This window comes from Malaclemys terrapin, chromosome 10, assembly GCF_027887155.1.
Source record: "Malaclemys terrapin pileata isolate rMalTer1 chromosome 10, rMalTer1.hap1, whole genome shotgun sequence".
NCBI classification, from domain to species: domain Eukaryota; kingdom Metazoa; phylum Chordata; order Testudines; family Emydidae; genus Malaclemys; species Malaclemys terrapin.
The window spans coordinates 11,141,514-11,167,971 of NC_071514.1; positions in this window are offsets into that span (position 1 = coordinate 11,141,514).

Genomic DNA, 26,458 nt, shown 5'->3' on the forward strand with positions numbered 1-26,458 from the left:
CAGGGGAATGTTATACCTTGAAAAAATAAATTGTTTGCATGGAAGTTTTAAAGAATATTTATGTTGATAGGCACTTTTTTTTAACTAATTTACTAATGAATTTTGGGGCTTAAATTGACTTGACAGTCTTCCTTTAAGGAAAACAAACAAAAAAGTTATAAAAACAACAATTATTTCTCAGGGGCACAAGCCTTAACATTTTCAAATATCAAGCTTATTTAAAAATGGGCACTCCCAAATAGATAGCCAATAAATCCAGCGCTGATTCGGGGAGGAGGATAAAAAGAATACAACACCACACAGCCATGCCATAAATCATCAAAATGCCACTAAAAAAACCCATCCACCCATATATATAGATTATATAAAGTACTTTCTTGTCTATGTTGCTGGGGACTTGGACTTCTTATCTTGAGTTTCTCTTCTTAGCTTGTTTACTGAATTTTCAATCTGCCTGTTGAGGCTTAAGGACCCTTCTAGTTATGACTCAAACGTGGAATCAAAGCACGCAGGAGAGGATCATACCTAAGTTGAGGGTCCTTAACCCTGAGCTGGCAGACTGAAGAGTTAGTAAACAAGCCAAAGAAGACTCAAGATAAGGTGCTGGAGCAGCCACAAGAAAAAGAGAAGCACATAACACGAGGGAAATCACTGAGCAACATGGTAATTAATGTGCACAATGTGCAATTAATGTGCACAAATGACCTTTCCGACAAACCCTCTCAAATAACCCACTCGCATGCACATTCTTTCCATACAAAGGTGGGGGAAAGGGACATAATCTAGCCACAAATCAGCCAGAAAATTCCCCACTGGAAGAGATTTCCCTTCTAGTGAAAATGTGGCAAACCCTGGCCTTTTTGCCCCTCCCAACTGTCCAGCATAGGGGTTGTGTTAGGGTTCAGAGGGTATATTGGAGCTCCACTCCATTAGTCCTCCACTGGTATGGGGTCCAATAAGATCTCAACATAAGTGGCAAAATTTAGAGCTGCCTGGCAGGAGGTCTGAGATGTGCTGGGGTTGAGGCCAGCCATCAGAATCAGGGAATCATAACTGGGTCCCTGACACTTCGCCCCTCCCGCAACTCCTGTTCTGGCACAGGAGATAATCTGCTCCAAAGTGCTTTAGCCTGTCAATCTTCAGATTTTCCCAGCCAAACTGTTAGTAAATTCCATGTGAATCGAACAGCTAAAATTCTGCCACAGGCTTTGAAAGCTAGGGGTAAATAATAGAGTGGAACAATATTTTATACCAGAAGTGAGAGCTTGCAAGATACTGTTTATTTCAGGTTGGAGTATGGACACAAAACAGTCGGGTTTCATGCAGAACTTTTCTGGGATTGTGACTCACACTGAAACTTTTTGCTCTCTCTCTGAATGGGCCCAATCTTTTGGGTTTTTCATGGGTTTGGCGATACAAGAAAACTCTTGACATCTGTTCTCCTGGAATGAGCAAACTCTCATGAACTTTTACAAAACCCCCAAGGAACCACAAAGAAAGCAGTGCAAAGAGTTTAGTGAACGTACTATTTTATTCTAAGTTTCACCAACGCCTTTCTGAGTTAAAATCAGAGCTGTTCAAAACATTGAGCTTGAGGAGAGGGAATCACAAACATTTTATTTTTCAAAATCTTAAAACTTTTGACTAGACCTAAAGCTGGTCAAAAATGGAGGGGGAAATCACAAAGGAATTATTGGAATGTTTTCCTCCTTTTTGTGATAGTTATTGTGTTGTGAAATGTTAGCAATTTTTTTTTTCAGAAAATCTAAATTTGGAAAATTTCAACCAGCTCTAGGCAAAAGGAGCCTGCAACTTAAAATGAAATCCAAGATTCATTCACAGACACGCGTGCGCACACACATGCACACACACAGAGTATTTGTCCAAGCACATAAAAATCATGATATTGGCTTAAACATAACAAGATTAAAAATAAATAAATGCTGTGCTTGTTTTACTTGCTTTCTGCTTTTTAAGCTTCAAATTTTTAAGTTTTTTTCTCTGCAGCTGGTCTGGAACAATTTTTTTTAATTAAAATTGAGATTCTCGTATAATAACATGACTCCAGGAGTTGGGGCTTTAAGGAAAACAGTCAGTGGCATGAGAGTCATCATGATAAAAATGTGAGCTGGCAACAGTGCAATGCCCGTCCCCTTTGTCCTCCCGGAAGTTTTACACAGTTTTAGTTTGGAAATGAGAGACCATAGATTTGTGCATACAGAGGTGATAATGGAGTTTTCTTTGAAGGCTTTGGTCTGACAAAGCCTGAAGTTGCTGATTTTCAGTGCAAACTAAAGGGCCCATCTGTTTAACGGAGCTGAAATGGGTTATTTGAAATTATTTTGTTAGGTAGGGTTGAAAAATTCCACAATTTAGCTCCATAAAAGGGAAAAGTTTTTGACTAAACATTGTGCACAAAATATGTCCTGTTTTTTGACCAGCTCCAGAGAGGGAGTTCTCGTGTTCCTGTTTTAATTAACATTGGTTTATCTGATGCATATATTTTGTGGATCTGTATATTATAAATGCACCAATGGTTGATTCCAAAACGCATCTGCCAAATGGAAAAATAAATAAATATAGTGGTGATCTGAGCTGTTTGAAAAGTTCTCCTGACCTGCAAAACCACACAAATCAAGAAACCAAAAAACTCCTTTAAAACATTTATTTGGTATCATCTCAAATGTGTCACCTTTTAGTTGCATAGGAAAAGCCAGCTGCAAATTCACCCCAATTTGCAGAGTGACACTGCAAATTCACGGCCACTCCCTGACTCTGAGAAACATTTTCATCATCCGGGGTCCCCATCCCATGAGGATCAGTGGGTGGGAAAGAGGAATGAATTGGTGAAAACACCAAAGAAGGCAGTAGGCTGAAAAACGAAAGGGAGAAAGATCATGGGCAAGAAAGGGGAAAATGCAGGGAGAATGAGACAGAAACAGTGAGTGAAAACACTGCTGGTAAAAGTAGATAGGGGGAGATGCACAGATAGCTTATCTTCATGGCACTGCCGTTCCTACCTGGGCAAAAGCTGTATGTTATTCTAAACTGGTTATATCATTTAGAACTTGTAGACACAGGCCCAGAATAATATTAAAAGAAAACAAAACAGGCTCTGAAGCAGCCTAGGCCACCTGAGTGTTATCTGGTCCTTCTCAGAACCCTCAACATTCCTGGTCTGAGAGTGAATTGTTGTGTTGTGCCCTTTGGTCCTTAGGGAGCTGAATTTTCTCTAAGGCAGTAGGCAGGTGTGCTATCTTGTCCTGTCCATGCTTGGGGCAAGGATACTTTAACATCCCACACGGTATGGCCTATGAGTAACAGAAGTGCCACCCTTGTTGGCACAAGCTTCCACCCAGAGGAGAAATGGGAGGAGGCGTAATTTATTTGGCCCTTGAATTTATAAAGTCTAGAGAAATTCACAGTTCACAGAAGGATCAGACAACAGCCAGTACTTCCTTCTGGCTAGAGCTGACACAGCTAGAGCAGGAGAGAGTGCCAGACTATCCCCTTTGTTTGTTAATACATTATTTGGTTAAATAAAACTGGAAAGGGAGAGAATTACTACACACCTGTGAACCTCCAGAAACAATCCTACAACTTGGCTGGTTCCACTCTGGAAGAAATAAAAGGGCAGAGGCAGTACTAACTACAAAGTCCAATTAACTAACTCCTCCCCTCTGCAGTAGGGTGAACTGCGCTAAATTTGCACCATTTGAGTCTATCTGAAATGCTTATTTGGAGCAGGGTGGTCAGATGATATGGAATACATCAGGAGAGGTAAACTTTCACTGCATTTAAGATGTGGTTGGAGATGGAGGTAGCCAGTTTTACATTCTCTCAGCAAGTCAGTATCACCCCAGGACACAAAAGGGTGTAATATGCACAATGTGGAAAGTTTTAGAGGCATCTCCCTTCCAACAAGTCTGTAAAAACGCTGATCTGAAAGACTTAAAGCAGCTCACTTGAGACTCATTTTCAGTATGGCTAAAGTTCTGAAACCTAGACTGCAAAATCTCAGGAAGCAGCTGGGTTCCTAATTAAAACAAATCGTTAATAGATTTAGCAGCCCAAATTTATGCTTTTCAATTAAAAATGCTATTGGGCTTGGAATCTGCTTGTGTGTGTGTGTGTGTGTGTGCACTCATGTGCACAGTATATAGGTGTATGTCAGCAGGCCTAATGTGCAAAAGGATCGGATCCGAATCCTAGTCCACCATTTGTCGTGATGGATTCAAAACATCTTTGTATCTTCATCTAACCTCCCCATGTCATGTGTTTCAGCAGCAATTTCATACAGACTAGAATGTACCATACATTTTGAGAAGGATAGCATGTGTCAAGACATATACCGTGTCAGGGACACTGGGGCTGCTCTCTAGGAATTCATTTCCTGACCATATTTAGTCTGTCCTTCAGCATGAAAGCAGTTGGACATTTTTCTTCCAATAATTTTTTCTCATTTGGAAGGTAGAAATTTTTCGGGGCCAGAGCAACAGATGTGAGCGATCGACAGGCTGATCAGAATTCACGTAGGAAGAATTTGTCCTTTAAATTAGCCGTCTTTTTACATCCCCCCTGATTCTCAGACTTAGATCTTAGCCATCCGTTTTGCTTAAGTACAGTAGCTCCCTTCTCAGACTCCTGACTAAACCTGGGTGGAAAAAAAGAAGGTCATTTTTTGGCAAGAAGAAATTCCACTCCCATAACATCAGATTTGATTAACTCATTTCTTTTCCATTTCTTTCACTGTACTGAGGCAAAAACAGCATATTTGGTTTTAGCCATATAAAGGAAAGACTAGATCCAGGAAACGTCACTGCTCATAAACGAATGGTTAGATGCTAAGCTGATGTAAGTCATCTTTGCTCCCACCAAACTGAATGTCTCTATATTTTTTGCTTTTGAACAAAAATGAGCCCAAAGCCCAAATTGATGGTGGTTGTATTCCTGTGAAACTTCTCTCATTTTGATTTTTCTTTCTATTTTCTGTATCACTCTGCTTATATGTACCACCATCCTCTGCTGGAAAAGACATAATCATTGCCATGTCGTGTCTTTCCAAATGACAATGGGTGATCTCCTTTTCTCTTGTGTTTTCTGAAAGTCAATTATAAACTGGAAAAAATGGGAGGAACCAAGATCTAACAATATTCATTCTCCCAATTCAGTCACAGGACATTGACTATGGGTGATATATTCATTTTATCCTTGTGTTAGTAGCCTTCCTTATTGCTGCAAAGAAAAGCAAACTCTGTCCCCCCTTCAGTCTGAGTATGGATATATTTATGTTTTTCATACAGCACCATAAATGTGGAAATCCGCATGGTCACAAGGGTCTGTGGCAGCAGACCCAGGTACAAGATCAGGCTCCACTTTTCATACAAACATTTCTAACAGGGCAAAGGTTGGGTGTAAGCAGTTGCTAAGTTCAGAATGGCCACTCCATTTGCCTACAGATTTGCTGCAATGCCAGTATTTAGTACTTTGCTTTGTAAAGTGGTTTGTTTGTTTTTAGATACCTTGACTATGAACAAAACAAATTCTATTCCAGCATATGGTAATACACTGAGCTGAAGTGATTTATTCACACTACAAAGAGGGACATGGTTAACACAGAACATTTTTGCATATTCTGGGAACCCGACAGCCAGAGGGATGCGGTTGGGGTTGTCAAGGGGAGCATAGCAAATTCCCTGTTGCTGCATTTATACCCTGAAGAAACTCATTTAGTAAGAGATTAAGCTCTGGAACTAAATCTAAAAGTGAGCTAGGAGCGGGAAAGCAATAGAACGCTATGAGATTCTATTGCTGACTATGGAGGTCACATGACCCTGACACATAACTTTTACTGAGTTGACTATATCTCACTTCCTGTAAGTGCCTGTCCCTCAAGCTCTCTCTCAAGGACTTGGCCAATCTCCTTTTGTAAATAGAACAATGCTTTATATTTCTCTATTACTCTGGAGTGACTATATCAATAATGCAGGAAAGGCATCTGTCCAGCACAATGAGATTATTTTTCTGATTTCGGTTGACAGTTATGGTAATAGTTTGGCAAACAATCTACTCCACCATCAATGACCACAGATTACAGCTGTTTTTAAAAATCTCAGCCGCTCCTGGAAACTTAGAAGATTGATTGTGTGGCAGGAGCGAGCGAGCAAGCATAAGCTTTTATGGCCACAACTTTTTAACTCTTTTTTTGTTCTCAAAGTGGATGTGTATTCCCTTAGACGCCGTATGTAAGTGCACAGCATAATGAGAGCAAGGGGAAAACAAATTATCCTGCTTTGAAGGCAAATCAGGAGCTGTTTTGCACTGAAGCATTCAGAAACCAGCACTGGGGGTTGTAAAAGAACCAGGAAGCTTTGGTGTTCCCTTGGGGCAGGCTTTTACACTGCTGAATTTCCAGACGGTTTCCACTGCAGTATTAGGGCCATGCTTTAAGCATGTCATCTGCATGGGTTTCAGCAGGTGAGTAGACTCAGCTAACAATGAGACCACTCATATGCTTACAGTTAAGCATGTGCTAAGTGGTTTGTTGGATTGGGGCCAGAGTGTTCAGCAACCTACAGGATCAAGCACTTAACACTTCAGTTAGAGTTGGATGGACTCTATCTACCTATCTAGCCCTTAACACCCTAGTATCCACATATCTCTACCTAAAACCTGAATTTGCTTCACCTGTATTCATATCCCTTTTGTGTTCACTTCTAGCAAATATTTTACCAAACAGCGTTTACTTGCAGGACTATTCAGCAATTTTTGATTGACTATTCGAGATTTTAGAAGGAAATGGTGCAGTAACACCCAGAGGACCTAATCAGAATGGAGGTCCTGTCGTGCCAGGTACAGTGCCAAGAAATATTAAAAGAGAAGTCCTGCCCTACAGAGCTCACAATCGAAATGACCGGTCTCATAAACGCGCTGCTTAGATCACACAGTGCACTTCTTTTTCCTGAGTGGGGGAGCATAAATCTCCGTGCCCAGTCAAAACTTGAGCTAGAGTTTCAGATTCTAAACACGCCCAGTAAACTGCTGTGGGAAAATATTTGGAGACATTATTTGAGAAGTATTTCTAGAAAATTTTCAGGAAATATTTTCAATCTGAGTAACAAGGAAGGAATTAAAATGTAAACGGCTAGACAGTGCCTTGAACAGAAAAAAAAAATGGTCAGTATTCCCTGTGAATTGTTCACTTGGCTGTAACTTAAATATTATTTCTGGTTGCGCAGCCTCACTACAGAGGTTGATGACAATAGAGCATTGTCAGTTTTCAGGCTTTGACATTAATAGGAATAGAATCCCAGAGTTCAGCAGGCCTTCCCCAGAGGTGAATTTGGTCCAATATGTTGGGTTTTTTTTCCTCATTGGCCATGACATTGGTCTGTTATCAGCCATCATTGCCCTGAAACCAAGAGATACAGTCATGGCTGTTACCCAGAAAAGGCAGATAATTATTGTAACACACTGATATTCCTTTTCCTTCCCAGTTAAAGAGCTAAACCTCAGAAGCAGCAATGAGTATAGGATATGGCTCAAGCTGTTCAAACTCTCGAAATTCAGGTGGGTTCATTTGTCTCATGAACTCTTCACCTAGGCCCCAATTAGTATTATATTAACCCCCCTTAAATATGAGATTGCTGTGATCTTACAATACTCCAGAATGATCTATTAGCTGCCTCATTTCCTGGCTCCATCAGATGAAAATGTCTACAGTAGGTCATTCGATAGCATTACTTGATTAATTCAGCAAGCTGCATTGAATGCCCAAGATGTCAGCCAAGTGTGGGCTACTTACACTTGGATATATTACAGGGTATGTAAACACCACTTATCCATGCATGCACACATGCACACACACACACACCTATATGCAGAATAAGAGGCGACAACATGATGACGTGGTGCAGTATAAAATGTTTATGATGATTGGCATGATTTTGGGATGGACTCATGAGTGGCAAAGGAATAGGGCCCGATCTGAAGACTAGCAAACTCACTGGAAAAGCCCAAAGTGACTACACTGGGTTTTGGATCAGCCCCCAAGTAAGTTAAAGTAGTCATTACAAATGAATTAGAGTTAACACCTTTGTACCACACCCTATCATCACAATAACCTGGGGAGGGATAGCTCAGAGGTTTGAGCATTGGCCTGCTAAACCCAGGGTTGTGAGTTGAATCCTTGAGAGGGTCACTTAGAGATCTGGGGTAAAAATCTGTCAGGGGATTGGTCCTGCTTTGAGCAAGGGGTTGGACTAGATGATCTAAGGTCCATTCCAATCCTGATATTCTATGCCATAGTTTACAGGAAAGAGATAATATTTTTTAAAAAGTGCTTTAGAGACAGATTTTCAAAAGCATTTTGATGCCTAAAGATGTAGATACCTCCACAAGGACTGGTCTTGGGACCAGTCTCTTTTAATATTATAATTAATGACCTTGGCACAAAAAGTAGGAGTGTGCTAATGAAATTTGTGGTGGACACAATGTTGAGAGGCACTGTCAATAAAAAGGAGGATTGGAATATTATACAAGTTGAATTGCGTTACCTTGAGGACTGGAGCAATAGAAATGGGATGAAATTTAATAGTATATAGTGCAAGATCATTCACTTAGGGGTTAATAAAAAGAATTCATTATTAACAGACGAGGAATAAGATCTGGGTGTATGATCCACAAATGTGATGCAGCCATGAAAAAGACTAATGCAATCCTAGGATATGTCAGGCAAGGTATTTCCAGAAGGGATAGAGAAGTACTAATCCCATTGTACAAGATACTGGTAAAACCTCATCTGGAATAGTGGAGCATCCAAGCCTGAATCAAGCCAGGACCCAAGGTTCAAGCCCTATTGTTTTTTTCAGTGTAGACACAGCCCTACTGGATTCTTGCTCTGGGAGTCCACCAGATGTATCCCACAATCCCATGGGCCTACTTTCTTTATCCAGTCAAGTTTGATGAACAGTCAAGTTTTCCCACACTGCAACACCAACAAAGGGCTAAAGCGTTGGGAGGGCTCTAGGAAGTCTGGGATATGGGTAGTTGGACTCGGGCCCACATAATGTAGTGTAGACACTGGAGCCCCAGGTTGAGCCCCATGATTCAACAATCCCTAAAATGGGTTTACAAATGAGTGTAGATTTTCAAGCCCTAAATTAACAAACCCAGGTTCTGCTAACTCGAGCTCTTCTTACATTACTCGAGTCCTGGGCTTACATTGCCGTGTAGAAGTCCCCTCAGGCTCGTAAGCCACTTAGGCACTTGTGAACATTTTACTCAAGGAGCCATCATAAAACTCCATGATACCAAGAAATGCCTACAGTTACCCTGTGGTAGTTTGCCACTGCCTAGCACAACTCCTTGGTAAATAAGTCTTGTGCCATTTTCCTTTTTCTTTCTTCTTTTTTTTTTTTTTTTCGCAATGACTGGCTCATTAAACATCTAACAAAATGTAATCTATTAATAGAGATCTTTTTGGCTGGCTAGAAAAAAAAGTTTTTAATTGCTACCTTTTACAAATATAAATAAAAATAATAGAAGGCCTGCTGCTATTCTATAAGGCCTGCCCCTATTAAAGAGATTGAATGCAGAAAGTGTGTATTTATGCCATTGAGCCAACTTAAACGTTCATAAAGACAATGAAGCTTCAGTATCCTGAGTCGCTGATTTTTGAGTTTCAGGTCAGAGACAGATGACTTCATGCCGAGATTTATTACTAAGAGGCAAAGCTTTGGAGTTTGTGTCAAGGTGGACCCATCCATCATCAGAAGAATTTTGCCATAATATTCTACTGTCAGATCCCATCTACCCTTGATCAATCTATCAGGTGGCCTACTTAGGAAATTGTAAAGAAGTCCAATATAATCTGATTAGACATCTAAAAAACACGACCAATGGTTAATCATACAGGCAAATTGTAGTGTGCTATATCTGACTCCCATCTTATTGCATACAATACGCACAGGGATAAATTCTCAGCTAATCTTCTACCTGGCATATACCCAATACTGTGTTGTATTTGCCTCTGCACCTTGGTGCTGCAAGTATCTGCTAATAATTTTAACACCACTGAAATAGTTTAACACCTGTACACATGGGCATAGGCATTAGAATTTGTACCCATAAGATCCATTGACCCCAGTTGGTTTTGCAGGTGAAAATATTGATCCCTCTGCAACCACATGTGTTAGATTATTTAATGGGCGTAGGTGCAGGGTATAGGTGGCTTTTGTTAGCTACTCAACTTCTTCCCTTAACCCTCTATATCCTATTTGGCCCCGAGAACACGTTAAAGCAGCCTCAGGCCGGTTCTAACGGCTTCCTACAAGCTGTTCCTCTGGCCCAGAATTCCAAGAGGGCAGTGTGCTCTGGCCACGCCCCATCCCATCATGCAGGAGGGGCCCCCTTAAAATTAGGAAATAGTAGAATACATGACTCCGATGCCCCCCACTGACAACCTACCAGCACTAGAGGGGTTGTACGTAGCAGAATAAACACAACTTGGTGTTGAGAACCTAGGTTGGCTTTGCGGTAAGAAAAACCACCTCCTCACACATAAACTCAGCAAAATTGATATGAAATCCCTCAGGGAGAACAAATATGGAACCCCACAACGTCATCTTTACAGAGTGACTCTTTGGAGTGTAACCTCCGTTTAAATAATATTATGTTTTGCCTGCAAGAGGGATGCACTGCAGTGGGGTAGTGTGAATACTGAGAGCATAAAAAGGACGTATCCACCTGACTTTAGTGGATTTGTTCCTTTTAGTCCTCAGGGGAGACCCCAGACTGAACAGCCCCGATCAGCCTTCAATTCCAGCTCCGCCAGTTCTTCTGTGTAATTGCTCCTTTCCGTGCACACAACGCCATTGTCTGGACTTTGAGCTGCCAGGTTGTAGTGTCTAGCTCTCCCAAGTTAGTAGCTGCTGCTGACCTACACTGTGGTCAAGACATTAAGAAAGATGAATTTTTCCAAAATGAGGCAGACCAGTGAACTGTGATGGCAATGTAATTCCATTACTTTCAAAGGAGTTGAGTCTGTTATAGCCAGTCAAGCGTAACAATGCTTACCTAAAGAAAAAAAGGAGAAGTTGGGATTTTATTATTATTATTATTTCTTCAGTGCGAGAACACCAAAGGGATGGAGAGCCTTGTAGAGTAAGAGGAAGAGCTGTTCAAGGGGGAAATAACAGTGGTGCAAAATGATCTACGACCTGGCTAAAAGAGTGGGTGCCTGTGGGGCCCATATGGAATAGATTGAAGGTGAAGTTAGGAATTACTTCATTTTCCAGGGCTCTGCCGACTATGATGGTGCCCTCCATTGCCAGCTCTGAGCTAAAATTTCTCAGTTAACTAAAGGCTGAAATTAACAGAAATATCTAAAAGAGGAAGACGGCAGGTCTGGTGTGGGATTTGCAAAACTACCTAAAGGAACTGGGTGCCTAACTCCCATTAAAATGAAACCCAAATCAATTTAGGTGACTTAAAAAAAATCTCAGCCTTGGTTGTTTGGATAAGGAAAGTGATGTCAATTGTTCAGACATGGAGAGATCATGGGCCGTGTCTATGGATCTTGTCTGAAGTCTCCTCAGGAGAGGTGACATGGCCCAAGTCACTGGGTGGGGAGAGAGGATATTGCTTCCCTATAATTCATTCAGTACCTTGTAGTAATTTTGCCCTGCTTTCAGGATGCATTGCGACTCCAGCATACAGATTACACGGGAAACCCATTGCTCAGATAGAAACACAATGACATAAGCTCAGCTGCAGAGGAAGGGTTAGGCAGAGTTGAGCAGTGGTTACAGAGAAATATACTCAGGTAATACTTTGCAATCCTCACTTCAAAGCTATAAAGCACTTTGGGCATTAATTAATTCAGCCTCACTGAGGGGTAGGCTTTACTATACTGAAACAGAGAAGGTCCAGTGACAGGCCCAAGGTCACACAAAAGATCAGCAGGAATTACATGAATTGAACCTCAAACCCTGACTCCCAGTTCCCCGCTTTAATCACTAGACAACACTCCTTCCCTCCTGTGATTGAGGGAGATCAGTATTTGGAGTTCCCCGGGATGCGAGTTTTACTTACCCAGATCCTTCCTTCCTATTACTCGCGGTGTGTTGCATAATGCACGCACTAGAAACACCCTGAAAAGTGCAAAGTTAGGGAAACAGTGTCAATATTTATAATATTCCCCAGCTTCTGCAGCCCCAAGCTGTTTGGAAATACAGCAAGAACATGCACTGCAGTTCAGCATCTATGTTGAAAACTACGGGGGGTGAGGGGGAAGGCGAGCCGGGGACGTTCTCCCAGGAGCCCAGCTCTAAAATGCCAGGCTTTAATGATTTGGAAAGAAACACATTTCAGCACTACTGTGGCACAAGTGCATCAGAGCTGCAGTGAGGAGCAGTAGCAGGTCTTTCTCCTAAGTACCTAAGGGGAAGTTTCTAACCACTCAGACCCACTCATGAGCCTCCCAAGGGCAGAGTGTTAACAGTGCAGTCACATTGCTGGGGTCAGGTGATACAATGTATTACATCACCAAAATTGTACCAAAGCAGCTACTGGGAGATTAGCTTAAAGTATTTGACAGCTGCTGTTAGATTGCACTTTACTTTTACCGCTGCAGGTTGAAAATGAACACCAAGTCAAGCATTATTGTTATATGAAACCATTACCTCAGTCGTGGGTTACTGACCAGACAGGGGGCTCTGCTCTGTTAGAGACCATTTTATTTGGAAGTTGTTGCAATGGCTTCATTATGCCAGCGGGTGGTGGTGGTTGTTTTTAACCCCGCTCACTAATCGTCCATTCCTTTTGGCTTTTGGGGATTTCTTTAGCCAGCGTAAGTACAGTCTACGGAGGATATTGTCTGGGCATGCAGCTGATTTGTTTTTACTGTAGTAGCTGTTGATCTGGCCTCTGGAAGTTTAAAGTAGTGTGAGAGCCAGCCAGGCACAGGATCAAATGTACATTATAAAAGCGCTTGAACGCCAGGAACATTCTGAATGACTGGGCAGTGCATTCTTCAGAAGAAGATTATTTCAAGTATGTTCTATGCCTTTCAGATAAGCTTCCACTCCTAACCCCTTCCCCACCCACTACTCCCAACCTGGCTGGCACCAGGACAGGGTACAATGTGAAATGTCGGTGGGAGAAATGGATGGATTCCGGACATGCCTCTCTTAACAGAACTCTTGCACAATTCTCCTCCACTATTTTTCTTTTTGGCTGTTTGCTGAGTGTTCTACTGAGGCAAAGAATGCTTAGTAATATCATGGGTTAACAAATGAGCTTTGCTGGTCTCCCGTCCCAATTTTTAGCGGGAATTTGTCCATGTCATGTCATCAAATGAAAGCATCACTCATTAATACGATGGGCCTTTCTGATGGTGCATATGTTAGCTTTCCAACAGTATAACTCAACGGACATGACTGGAGTTATTCCTGATTGACAGTGTACGTGAGATCAGAATCAGGCACATCATTGTAATGGATTTGCTTTGCTCACAGGATGCCCGCTGCTGGATTTGCACATGATTGACTCATGCCTGCCTCCACTACACCCTTCTCTCATGTTTAGAGACCCTCAGTTTCCCCAGAGCGTTGCAGAATAACATAAAACTAGGAAATGGCTTTTCTGTTAATAATATTTCACACATCAACACTGCTTTCTGTCCAAGAATCTCAGTGTACTTAATATACATCAATTTATCCTCACAGCACTCCCATGAGACAGGTAGAAAATTATTATTGTCTCAATTTTACATATGGGGAAACTGAGGTACAGAGGGGGGTATGGCCAATAGTTTCAAGTCTTCCTAAAGAAGTCAACAGAAGCTACAGGTGCTCAGCACCTCTAAAAACCAGGCTATTTGGTGCCTAACTTTAGGTATCCATCTTTGAAAATATTGGCTTAAGAGATTTACCTGCAGGCAGTGCGGGGAATCTAGGTGAACATGTCTTTTGCCTCCCAGTTCTTTGCCTCCAACATCCCTTCTCCTAGCTTCCCTTTTTGTCTTAGTGCTCACAGGACCTTTGTCTGTGCATGTGAATATCCAGCATGTTCATGCAAAACCTGTCACTGGCCTCTCTGTCTACATGGTGATCACCCAAGCCAGTTGAGTTTTGCATCAGCAGAGAAATTCCCAGCCTCCTTTCTCTACCATGCATTTTTCCTCCCATGCTGTGACAAGCTGAAATCATTTTGGTTTTGTATTAACCAAACCCAAGAGCAGTAGGACAGCTCAAAGGGAGTATGCCATTATAATGAGATAATCATGCTTCTGGGGATTCGTGGCATTTAGATATGTATTGTGTCTTCTCTCCCAGAGTGAAATTATAAGCCTTGGACGATGTTAAAAACATACCAAGAGAACTGACATCCCTTCCAAACGAGGAGCACATTCTAAAAGGGGAGGTTAATCTATATGGCTCTCCATCTAATGCCTTTGGCAGATGAACATATACTTTCATTAGAAGAGGAAGGGCTGGGCTGTAGTATACATTTGCTGTTAACTGTACAAGTTTGGGGAGCACGCTATGTTCATTCTTTGCTAGGTCCCACCGAAGTCTTCCTAACACTGCTAATTTTGGATGTTGCTAATTAAGATTATGGGAGAAAAATGCTTAGAGACAGACAAGAAATGCACTCCAGAGAGCTGTGGGACAGAAAATATCCGAGCACTCTGGCCAGTTGCCAGAATTCACATAGATCATAAAAATCCATCTCATAGACCTGTTCACAGGAGTACAGGCAGGACCTTGGTCAATTCAATAGACTCAGAAGATGGAGGCTGAATGACCCTTCCCACAAGAGTAGTAGCCAGGAGCTCCTCTCATCTTCAGCTCCTTCTGTGGCCTTGGGAAAGCCACTTCACCTCTGTCTGCATTTCGTTGCCATCTGGAAAATGAGAATAAAAATAAATCATGCACTTATCTAACTATCTCCTGGGGTCAGTGTGGGAATTCAGCTAATGTTTATAAAGCACTTAAAACATGAGCCATGCTGTGTAAATGCAAGCTATTATTATTAGACACTTCACAAGTGTTTCCCAGATGAATCACTACTGAAGGGAGAATATCACTCCACCAAGTTCTTCTCTCTGTTATAGGTTAGGCTACAGGTGATGGGGCTACGGGGCAAGTGATGAGAATACAGCAAAAAAAAAAAGTTCTTAGTGTGTTTGCAAATAAAAGCTGCTGATTCACTTGGCAGTTTGGTGTAGAAGGACATTGGTTTTGGTGCCATAAAAATGGGTCAAAAATAGTAGCAAACACTGGTCCTTCTCCACATAATGGCATGAGACCCAGGCATCTTCCATTTCACACCACCAGTGCCAACCCTCTTCTATCCCATGATGCTAATAATGCCTGCTGTGCTTACCACTTTTCAGGACACCATCACTAACCCCCTTCCATGCTAAGAATTACTGTAACACTAACACTCGGTGCCTTCTGTTCCACAACTTAGTGTTCGAACACCTCAGTCTGTTTAGGTACTTCTGAAGCTTGCATCACCATAATAAGGGGCACCAAAGCCACCAATACCCACAACCTCTTTATACCAATGCTCACCACTTTCTAGGCTCAGGATGTCAAAGCTGAACAAATCTTGCAGTGCCCTCCCACCTCCTCCAGAATAAACAACTACTTGTAATGCCAGTGCTAACTATCAGGTGATCAAGCCTTTGTCGACAAAGAGGTCAATAGCCTGTACTGACTGAAGTCAAGCAATCCTTTCCTGCATGAGTCTGCATGGTGTCCAGCATTTCCTTTGTGAAGTACATTAAAAGAGAGTTGAACACTGGCTTCCTTGACCTGACATGCAGCTAGGGCAGGGTGACTTCCCACTTCTAACCGGAACCCATCAGAGCACACACGGTCAGAAACTTTTAAAATCCAAAGCCAAAATTGGGGACCAAGAATGTTACTGTCCAAAGAAAATTACCAAGAGAAGGCTTTTTTTTTCCAGTGGGGAGAACCAAACCTTTTAATATTCAGAATACTTCTGACCTCATCACTAATTGTCCCTATTTTTCATCAGGAGAGCTTGGCAAGTCTGGTGACATTATAGAAAAAGTCCTCCCAAAAGAGCACTGCCAATTTCAGCTTTAATTCCATCAGTAAACAACTTTGACTGTGTTGGGAAAATTCCATTAATCATTCATGTTCTGCAAAGAATGATACACAAAGGAGCTGTCAAAACCAAGCAGCTACTCTCCATTTGTTTGGTAATTAAGAAACTCCCTTCCATTCTAATGGTGCAGGGAGGCAAATTCCATGCCCAGTAAGGACCACTGGGAATCAAATGATATTGAATCACCTGCATTTAAACTCTAGGGGCCAGATTTTACAGCTTTACTTCCCTTTTTTGTACCCACAGTTCTATGTAAGTGCATTTAAGATCACTTACACATCTATCACATTAGTTGCTCTCGAAATTACTTATTGGTGTACCTCTCAATCTGCCAAAGCCAATTTCTTACAAAGGGGTGTGAAAAAGACCCAAAACAAGGGGGATACAAAAATGATTCAGGCAAGAAACTTTAAATGTCATGGGATTCATTCCCTTACAGTATATGACTCTTTCTGTAACTTCGGTTTCATTATTCTTTATTTCATATACAAATGGTCAGTCACGTAACAAATATTTGGGAAACAGCTAATTGAGGGACTAAAACGAGTGTTGTCCATGGAAATTAGAGTAATTTGAGATATATGTTTGTGGGTACAAAATTTAGCGCACAGGTAGTTGCTTTCACAAAACAGTGGGCATCGGATGAGAGATTGAAAGTTAGACTCTAAAGCATCACACAGTCTAATGTACCCTTTTGGCGCCACTTGGGTGAGCACTGTAATACTTGTAAAGAGACAATGTGCACTTTTGATCTATTAACTGGCTGTATGGAAAACTTCCCTCTGACTCTGCTGCCCTTACTCATGTCAAGTGGTACCTTTACCGTGAGTAATCCTACTGAAATCAATAGGACTACTTGTGGTGTAATGAACTACTCAATGTGAGTAAAGGCAGAAGAATCTAGCCCGGAGACATTAACAGCAGTTGGCTTTTGGCATAACTTAATGATGAATATCTTCAGATTGGATCACAGATGTTTCCAGAACCTGATGTGTGAATACGGTTTTATATGTGATTTCCATCCAACTTTTTGCAGAGAGTTGAGGCACTTACAAATCCTGGTAATAGGCGTATTGGGAATCTGACACACAGATTTGGAGAAGCATCTAAACCTAGGGGCAATTATCTGAAATTAACCCTTACCTGAGCTCAAATCCTGCTGCAGATCACCCATGACTAACATAAAGGCACAGATTCTGCAGCCCTTACTCCAATAGTAATTATTTATACCATTATGCCCCACAAAGAAAGTGGGAGTGCTCACATAGGTGAGTCCTCAGTGTGAATAAGAATTGCAGAATCAGGCCAATAAAAGTATAACGAAGGTATTATTCACTGTAAGTACGAGTGGCGGAATGAGATTCTGATTGAGTGATTGATTTAAACACAGACTGTCTCTCTTAATCAAGCTGGTGTTAGATAGCTTTGAAACCTAAGAGTCAGAAATGGACTCTGATTTTGAACCTTCAAATAACTGAAGGTACAACTGCACGTACAAATACATTCAACAGCAGCTAGGTGTAGAACTACAATCCCTGGAGCCCACAAATCACGTAGTTAAACTTAGTGCTATAAAACGTGCCCGCAATTACTTAAAGGAGCACAATTGCAGGCTGAATGGAGCCCCTTCTGAAAATCAGTGCCTTAAGGGTTATTTATTAGTCCTCCACTCGACTTGGCTGTCTGAAGCTGAAGGTGATGTATTATTTATGAGATTATTATTAGATCACTAACAATGATCAGTAATTCACCAATGGTGCTTGATTCTAGGCAGATGTTCTGGAATCAAAGATGTTCTGGGGGATATGTACAATGGCCTATTTGTTACACTGAGGGTCATTTGCCCTCTCAGACTTTCCAGCCACAAGGTCTCACTGAGGAATGCACTACGAAATCCTCTAGCACAGGGGTCTCAAACTCAATTTACTTTAGGACCAGTGCCAGTCCTCAAATCCTCCCAGTGGGCCAATGTCACTCATGCCACCCAGAACCTGCCCCCCAGAAACTCTGCCCCCCAAAAAACTCTGCCACCCCAACCTGCCTAAAGTTCTGGGATGGAGTTTGGTGGGGGAGGAGGTCTGGGGTGCAGGCTCTGGGATGGAGTTTGGGGGCTGGGGGGTTGTGTGGGGAGAGGGTGCAGGCTCTGGGAGGGAGTTTGGGTGCAGAAGTGGTGAGAGGTTGGTCTCTGGGAGGGAGTTTGGATGGGGAAGGGGGTCCAGGGTGCAGGCTCTGGGATGGAGTTTGGGGGTTGGGGGTTGTGTGGGGAGGGGGTGCAGGCTCTGGGAGGGGGTCGGGGGTGCGGAACTTACCTGGAGCTCCAAGGTGGGGCGGGCTGGGGACCTCCACGTGCTTCTGCCCCCAGGCATTGCCTCTGCAGCATCCCATTGGCTGCAGGGGTGCTCGGGGTGGGGGCAGTGTGCGGAGGCACAGCCCTGCCCCACCCAGCCCAGCCCTGCCCCTGGACTGCAGGGAGGGGCCAGCAGCCACTGGAGTGAGCAGGCAGATGCCGCTCAGCTCCACTGCGCTGCCAGGGCCCCTGAGGGGGGAGCGCCTGGGGGTGGCAGGTGGGGCCAAGGGAGAGACCCGGCCCCATGGGCCACAGATGGCCCATGGGCCAGCAGTTTGAGACCCCTGCTCTAGCATGAGGATTCTCCCTCAACCTTGTACCTTCTTCCAACCTGGTTTTCCCCTTCCCCCTCCCCCCACCCTATGGGCTCAGTCTAAATGTCAACCAGAGATTTCCATAGACAGAGCTAACTGGAGTGAAAGATTCCATCCAGTTGTAACTGAATGCTAGCAAAAGCCTATAGTTCTTTTTTTAACAAAAAGATTTAATAATCCCACTTGCTTATTAAGAACACAGTACCAGAAACATGACCCCTTTCTGACATTTAAATGTGACCTTTTCTTAAAACCACAATGTACTCGCTTGCTTACATGATACCGGTTTGACATTCTTAACCCATTCATACTTAGACCAGTGCAGTTCAGGAGAATCCAATGACTTTAACAAACACGAGTTTAAGAGGCTTTGATATTTTCAAATATTTGGAGCTCGCTTCCGATCTCTGAGGCCCTCTTAAGCACTTCTCTGGCTTTGTCAACAAGATGTTTAAGTGTCGGCTTTAAAACTTCAGCCAGTTTCTGAGAGAGAGAAACAATTCACTAATGTTCAAACTGAACTAGCCACAGCTAAGCCAGGCATTTATATCTTCCTTCCTATCGCAATATTGCCAACCCTAAATGTGGCTAAAAAAATCAGGAGTCAGGCCTCAAAAAGAAATCAGGAGACTGGTTTAAAAACCACGAGATTTAAAAAAAAATAATTATCAGGCAGGTTCTTTTAATTTGTTTTCTGTTTTTTGAACTTTTAGGGTCCACTATCCTGTTGTTGATTTGCCTCATTCTATTTCATGGCAGCAATATAGCAAAAACCCTTCCATTAATATCCATCTTTAATCTGGATATACACCAGTGTAACTGAGAGATCAAACTGGCACACAATTGTTTTGTGTTTTGTCTCTGCCTCTCCTATGTATATCACATAATATATTAACTGGAAAAGTCAACAGGTCTGACTTGAAATGGGCTCAGAGGACAGATCTCTCGAGCAAAAAGGTGGTATTTTGACATAGTCTCTTTCCTCCTTTGACTGCAGATAAAATGGTCAAGACTCTGCCTTTTCGAGTTCCATGTCCCATAATGTTTTGCAGTTTCCCACCTGATGTTTTTAGTATATGCATTTCAGTAAAGCAGCATGATCAGCTTTCAACACCTGCATGAATAACAGTATGAAGAAGTTTATTTTTGCACTCAAACAAGTCCATCAGAATACCTTTTCCTGCTCCTACTGTTGTCACTGCTGCCCTGGTGTGTTTGCAGCTTTCTGTTGCGTGCTGGTAGGAGATGACTTAGCTAGCCATGCAAAATACCTATGTCACAGTTAGAGATGGACCCAAACCAGAACCTCAGGTACAAACACCCCTAAAAACTGGGAAAATCCAGGGCCACATCAGGATCTCAACTTTGCAACTTGGAAACCTCTCTTTCCTACAGAACTCCTCTTCACCTCTCTGCTGGGGAGATATTCCCAGCTTCTGCCACTCAGATGAATTCAATTCATTTGGCCAGAGGCTTACAGAAAAGGGAGGATGGTATTTGTAATGTATGATGCATCTGAAGACTTAGGGCCTGTATCACAGGGTGCCTGGCCACAGTGAATGAAATATGTCCAGCTCTCCTGTGCCAGACACATGTTCCCAGTTCACTCACTGAAGAGGACAGGACAGCATCTGGGGCTATGAAAATCAGGGCACCTGGGCCTTGGAGAGGAGATGAGTGTGAGACAGAGAACTGGAGATTTAAGGATACTAGTCAGTCAGGGAAAAGGCAGGTGAGAGTTGCCAGAGCCAGAAGATGTTTCCTGAGGGGAGGCTGAAGTCAAGGAGAACAGCAACAGGCTTTTGCTGGCTGACTTCCTTAAGCTAAAGAACCAGGGCGGGACGGCTAAAGACAAGAGGAGAAGCAGAGGAAGGACTCTGCACTGCCAGGGGGAGTGAGGGATACTCTCCTAGTGAGGATGAACTCCCAAGCAGAGAGGCTGTAGGGGTTCCCACTGGGATGAGCAGGGTTGGACTCGGGATGAAAGATAGCTGGAGGTAGCTGTTCTGACACAGGGACAGAAGAAGAGGACCAACAAGGAGCATAGGTGTAGATAAAGACACCGAGTGTGATATGGAAGGACTCCCAGCAGAGAGGCTGATGAGGGTGCCCACTGGAAAGACCAGGGTTTTAAGGACTATGTGCACTAGGGTGATAAATGATCTATAGGTTGAGAGTCATGATTTGGGCTACTTGCATCTCATTTTTTGTAATAAACCAGCCCCAAGGAGGAGGAATATTAAGGCAAGAGAGCTTAGCATGGAGTCCTTCTCTTCCTGAGGGGAAACTGAGGCAGATGGACGTGTTATATTGTGCCCTGCCACCAGAGGGCACTCCAGGCAGGGTTGCCCTCTTACAGCCTGGGTTTAGAAGCAACTTCTCATTTTGTACCCATAACTTCATGGGTACAAGTGACTGCGGATTTAAATGCAGTAGATTCCGCTTACTAGCAATCCTGATAATAGCAACTTGCAGTTAATGGCAACATATTGCCAAGAACCAATCCTGTCCCATTAACATCAGTGCTAATGGGATTCAGATCTGAGCCACAGGCACGCTGCTTAACAGCAACATTTTTAGAGGGGAAGTGCTCCCTGCAATCAATTTCCTACCTCTGAGCATGAGCAGCTGAGCACTTTCACTGTGTGCCTTGGTTTCCAAACATGTGGCCCTATCGCTGATAACGTCTGGGTCCTGGAGGCAGTACGTGAGCCCGGTGCTAAGCAAGTGAGAATACCTAGGAGGTTTAGTGTCTCAAAGTATGTTGTTTCTTGTGTTCAGTAAAGGAGAATAAAAACATCACAAAGCAAGGCTGCAAACGCCAATCTGAGGGTAAAGAAGGCAGATGTTAGTGACGGCCTGTGGCTCTGGTTTCATCGTAAGTTTGGCCAAGGTGCTTGTCTCGCTGGGCTGATGCTGAAAGGGATAGCATGTCAGCTGGTGGCAGAGCAGGGGAAGGATTTCCACTGGTGGGAAGCCTGACACAACATGGTTTGCTGTCAGGTTTCAGAGTGGTAGCCGTGTTAGTCTGTATTAGCAAAAACGATGAGGAGTCCTTGTGGCACCTTAGAGACTAACAAATTTATTTGGGCATAAGCTTTCATGGGCTAGAACCCACTTCATCAGATGCATGGAGTGGAAAATACAGGAGCAGGTATAAATACATGGAAAAATGGGATTTGCCTTACCAAGTGTGAGGTCAGTCTAACGAGACAATTCAATTAACAGTAGGATACCAAGGGAGGAAAAATAACATTTGTAGTGGTAATGAGAGTGGCCCATTTCAAACAGTTGACAAGAAGGTGTGAGTAACAGTAGGGGGAAATTAGTATGGGGAAAATTGGGTTTAGGTTTTGTAATGACCCAACCACTCCCAGTCTTTATTCAGGCCTAATTTGATGGTGTCCAGTTTGCAAATTAATTCCAGTTCTGCAGTTTCACATTGGAGTCTGTTTTTGAAGTTTTTTTGTTGAAGAATTGCCACTTTTAGGTCTGTTATTGAGTGACCAGGGAGATTGAAGTGTTCTCCTACTGGTTTTTTAATGTTATAATTCCTGATGTCAGATTTGTGTCCATTTATTCTTTTGCATAGAGACTGTCCGGTATGGCCAACGTACATGGCAGATGGGCATTGCTGGCATATATCAGATTGGTGGATGTACAGGTGAACAAGCCCCTGATGGTGTGGCTGATGTGGTTAGGTCCAATGATGGTGTCTCTTGAATAGATATGTGGACAGAGTTGGCACCGGGGTTTGTTGCAGGGTTTGGTTCCTGGGTTGGTGTTTTTCTTGTGTGGTGTGTAGTTACTCGTGAGTACTTGCTTCAGGTTGGGGGGCTCTCTGTAAGCAAGGACTGGCCTGTCTCCCAGGGTCTGTGAGAGTGAGGGATCATCCTTCAGGATAAGTTGTAGATCCTTGATGATGCACTGGAGAGGTTTTAGTTGGGGGCTGTAGGTGACGGCTAGTGGTGTTCTGTTACTTTCTTTGTTGGGCCTGTCTTGTAGTAGGTGACTTCTGGGTACCCTTCTGGCTCTGTCAATCTGGTTTGGTGTAAGGAGCATGGCGAGAAACAAGATGCTGACTTTCTGGCAGCTACTGAATGGGGGGAAGACACCCCACCCAGAATTCTAGAGAAGTACTAGCCACATGACATCTTCAGTGCTCACGAGACTGGTCTCTTCTACCAGGGTTTTCCTGACACAGGCCTTGGTGTGCTGAAAGAGAGGTTTGCAGGAAGGAAAAAAAAGCTATGGACTGCATCCAATTGCTGTGTTGGACAAACGATGGGAAAGAGCAAGTGCCCTCATTGTGTCCCTATGGACCACTCAAAGCTGCCTGTGCTCTACAGAAACTCAGCCAGTGCATGGATGACAAGTTTGAAGTGTGGCTTAAGAACTGGAACAGGGAGCTGTAGACACATGTGCCTTTTAATTAACAATTACCCAACTCATTCAGCTAACGTAGAGCTATCACACATTGTGTTAAAATTCCTGCCTCTGGACACAACTTCAGGCAGGCAGCCAGTGGACATGGGTGTCATTAAAAATTTCAAAGGTCATGATTATGCTTGTCCTAATGCATGCGTTATTGCCTCTCTGGGTGCTGACCCACACCTAGGAGCGGTAGATGTTGCCAAAAAAAATCTCTGATTGGTGCACTTCATCTTGTTCCGGAGTCATGGGCCTCTATTCGCCCACAGACTGTTCTAGACTTCTTCAGAAAGGGAGGGTTTTCACCAACAACAGAAAACAAGGGTCTGGTGGACATTTCTGTGCTGGTCAACATTTCTGTTCCTGAAAAATCTAACTGCAGAGGACTTTGAGGCCATTGTTGAGTTTGACAGTCATTCAGAGCCAGAAGGGGAGAACTGTTGCAGAACTGCTGGAGACAGCAGTGGCTGTAAAGCACCCATAGACTGATCAGGCACTAAAGGACTAGTACAGGTGATGAGGAATCCAAAGAGATTTCCCTCACAAGGCAGTTATGTGCAGTGGACATTTTTCGCAGGATATGCCATTGTCGTGGCTTTGAGACCAGTTACGAGGCTGCATGCAGAACTGGGAAGGATTTACAGGTGGAGGTGGCAAAATGTAGAAAGCAGACAACATTGGACAAATGTTATTAAAAACATTCTATTATATTATCATCATCATTATTATTATTATTATTATTATTATTTGTAAAATCTTGTGCTGCTTTAATTTGTGTGACATATAAGGAGCACTAACTGGAAGTACAGGACTGTTCAGCATACAGAGACATTATACTGTAATTGTTTTAAAAGTTTTCTTTGGGGAGGGATGTTAAAAGCTGAATCCCTATACCAGGGGTTGGCAACCTCTGGCACGCAGCTCGCCAGGGTAAGCACCCCGGAGGGCCAGGCCAGTTTATTTACCTGTTGACATGGCAGGTTCGGCCGATCGTGGCCCCCACTGGCTGCGGTTCGCTGTCCCAGACCAATAGGGGCTGCGGGAAGCCGCGGCCAGCACATCCCGTGCCACTTCCCGCCGCTCCTATTGTCCTGAGATGGCGAACTGCGGCCAGTGGGGGCCGCGATCGGCCGAACCTGCTGCTTCAGCAGATAAATAAACTGGCCCGGCCCGGCCCGCCAGGGTGCTTACCCTGGCGAGCCGCGTGCCAGAGGTTGCCTACCTCTGCTCTATACAGTATTTTAGAATTGTGTTCCGCTTCACAATATTTCTTGAGACACATAGCAAGCTGAAAGTTCGTAAGTTTGCTCTCAGCACTGTGGTACATGATACAATGTATCCATTACTGTGTGTCATGTTTAGTATTCTTTATTACAGAAAGTTAATACACAGTTTCACAACTACTGTTCTGTAAATGTATCATTGTTCGGTGCTTGTTTTTTCTATCTTTCCCCATGAAAACAATGCCTTGCGCTTATCAGCAACTTTTGGGTAATAGCAACTTGTAGCTGGGAACTTAGAGTTGTTACTAAATAGAATCTACTGAAAGTTCAGGCACAACTGATGTCAATTAGCCATCTAAGCACCAGTGTGTACCTACATATACGGAAGCTAAATGCCTAAAAGCCAGCTTACTCAGAATGATAGATTATCTTACTCCATGAGTAGCGTTATGGTTTCAGTAGGACTACTTTTGGAGTAAGATACTACTCAGAATGTGTAAGGATTCCAGAATCAAGCGCTAACAGACAGTTGTTCCCATATTTAGTTGCACTGGAGAATGGTAAGGTGAAGGTCTCTTTCTAAATCATACACTGAGGGCTTACACCTTACTCACACTGAGTAGTGCATTAGTCTGTAAATAGTCCCGGGGAAATCAACAAGCGAGGGATAGTTCAATGGATGAAAATGATCTCTTTGCAGAGCACCAGCCCAAAGATCTGTGCACCACTGAGCTCTGTGTAGAGGCCTTACATGGGATATAAAGGGTCTTGTGATGCCCTCTGCACAGTGGTCAATTTTACCTACAGAAAGGGCAAAACCAGCTCCTTAAAGCAGCATAGTTGCTTGGGAAAATTATAACCTTACGGAGAACACTCCTCACCCAAAATATCTGCGGTTACTTTAAACCAACCCCACCTTTTGTTAGGCAGAGGGGTAAATCTGTGATTTTCATTTTAAATGCCCTGTTTTCAGAGGGGCAACTGAAAGGACAAGCAAGACATTTGATCTATTCGAACGCAGGCAGCTGTGGAGATGAACAGATTTGACATATTTAAATGAAACATCCTAATGGCGTGTTCTGGCCTTGAAGGCCTCAGGCAGCATTCACTGTATTTGTTAGACACTATGGATTAATTACTCTCATAAATGAATTATACCCGTTTCAATTTAAAACCATAAGTGTTGCATTTGAACTAGGGTCAAATTAAACTTTCTGTCAATTATGCAGATTACTTAAGCAATTATGTAAATTGTTAATAAATTCTTAAGTGGAGGGGAATTTTTCTTGCAAAACTATATATTTGATGTGTTACTGAGCTTAAACACTTTCAGGGGACAAATGCACAGAGGAAAGAAAAGTGTAGCTTTAAATAGCCACCCTGGGAGTTGTCACGGTGACTGCCTCCACTCATGCGGCCTGGAAGACAGGGCTTATCTCCATTTGGGCTGAAGCAGGAGAGCTAGGCCAGTGAGGCAACTAACACTGTGCTGCAGTCTCTCCTGCTGTGTTTACCTGGCACAGGAGGTGCCTTTGGGTTTCTTGCTGACATTGTGGTCTGCTAATTAGAACGAGGCACGGGGAGGCTGGAATAGTTGGGTTCTGTTCCCAGCATTGGCAGCGAGCCATTGCATGATCTTAGTTATAAACCGTTACTCTTTGTCTGTATGTCTTTCCTTCTAGACTGTAAGCCAGGGGTGGTCAACCGGAGCCACATGCGGCTCTTCAGAAGATAACATGCAGCTCCTTGTACAGGCACCGACTCCGAGGCTGGAGCTACAGGTGCCAACTTTCCAATGTGCCGGGGGGGGGGGTGCTCGCTGCTCAACCCCTGGCTCTGGCACAGGCCCTGTCCCCACTCCACCCCTTCCCGCCCCCTCCCCTGAGCCTGCTGTGCCCTCACTCCTCCCCCAGAGCCTCCTGCACTCCACGAAACAGCTGATCGGGAGGTGCAGGGAGGAAGGGGGAGACGCTGATTGGTGGGGCTGCTGGTGGGTGTGA